Source organism: Watersipora subatra, chromosome 11, assembly GCF_963576615.1.
Source record: "Watersipora subatra chromosome 11, tzWatSuba1.1, whole genome shotgun sequence".
Taxonomy (NCBI): domain Eukaryota; kingdom Metazoa; phylum Bryozoa; class Gymnolaemata; order Cheilostomatida; family Watersiporidae; genus Watersipora; species Watersipora subatra.
Genome location: NC_088718.1, coordinates 9,200,598 through 9,202,390, shown reverse-complemented (window position 1 = coordinate 9,202,390; position 1,793 = coordinate 9,200,598).

The following is a 1,793-nucleotide window of genomic DNA, read 5'->3' as shown; positions in this document are numbered from 1 at the left end:
TCGCGGCATCTAACTTTCGCGTTTTCGCGGCAACAGCCTCTCGCGAAAATTTCATGAGCGAAACTAAACTATCATAACGAACGAGCGAAAACGCGAAAATAAATGGCTTTCTTCATTGATATTCACAATAAAATCGTCATATTAGAAATGCAGGCAATATTCGTGTGTGGTTGGCTCATTGGGCAAGTTTTGCTAAACTCATTATAGCTAATACACCGACTGAGCAGCTTGGCAAAACAAATTAAGATAATAAGTTTTTTTTGGAAAAGCCTAGACAAATGAAGAAGATGACGATATTAGTTTAGTCATTGAATTTGTAACTGATGAGGATGACAGTCTGGTAGGGAAAGTCATAAAATTGAATAATAATTATTGTGGTGATGAATTTTATTACCAACCAACAGCAATAACAACCCGGGGCCATGGCCTTCGCGGCACAGCGTGCTATAAATACTTGAATTCTAATATTGGTACAACATCAGTCACTGCGGCAGGGACCTTGACGTCATTGTTAGTCCAGGAAACAAATGGCAGCAAGCGATCAAATTGCATTATTGATCTCGCCTACACATTTCTACCTGCGGTTCACAAATACAAACTACTGTACTTTTCGGACGATTAGCCGCTAATTTTTTCTTATGATTTGAGCCATGCGGTTTATAGGTAGACCTAAAAGGGTGCGGCTAATCACTGTGGCTTATTCTGTGGTTTTTTCTTTCACCGCTAGGGCGCACTAACGGGAATCTCCAATTAGTGCACTTCTAGCTGTGAAAGAAAATACGAAACAATTCCTCACGGTACTGTCCCGTTAGGCACTAAGTTAAAAAGCGTCGGATAATACAAAACTGTGCCGTTCTGCACTGTTCCGTTTTAAATGGCAAAGTTGCTGCCATGTTAAAAAGCACAGTCCTTAGTTCTGCGGCCTATAGTAAGGTGCGGCTTATGTATTGTTTTATTATCGTTTTTGGAAAATAAAGCACATGCAGCTTATATAGAGGTGCGGTTTATAGTCTGAAGTAAATTCTGCTCGTTGAGGATAGACAACTCCTAACTCAAGAGCGAGTTCACGCAAACTCGATGAGTTGATGAACAGACTCGTGGGCGAGCTGATAAACAGACTCGTGGGTGAGCTGATAAACAGACTCGATGGCGAGCCGATAAACAGACTCGGGGGTGAGCCGATAAACAGACTCATGGGTGAGCCGATAAACAGACTCGATGGCGAGCCGATAAACAGACTCGTGGGTGAGCCGATAAACAGACTCGGGAGTGAGCCGATAAACAGACTCGATGGTGAGCCGATAAACAGGCTTGATGGCGAGCCAATAAATAGACTCGATAGTGAGCCGATAAACAGACTCAATGGTGAGCCGATGAACAGACTCGATGGCGAGCCGATAAACAGACTCGATAGTGAGCCGATAAACAGACTCAATGGTGAGCCGATGAACAGACTCGATGGCGAGCCGATAAACAGACTTGATGGTGAGCCGATAAACAGACTCAAGAGTGAGCCGATAAACAGACTCGATGGTGAGCCGATAAACAGACTCGTGGGTGAGCCGATAAACAGACTCGTGGGTGAGCCGATAAACAGACTCGTGGGTGAGCCGATAAACAGACTCGATGGTGAGCCAATAAACAGACTCGGGGGTGAGCCGACAAACAGACTCGTGGGTGAGCCGATAAACAGACTCGATGGTGAGCCGATAAACCGGCTCGATGGCGAGCCAATAAATAGACTCGATAGTGAGCCGATAAACAGACTCAATGGTGAGCCGATGAACAGACTC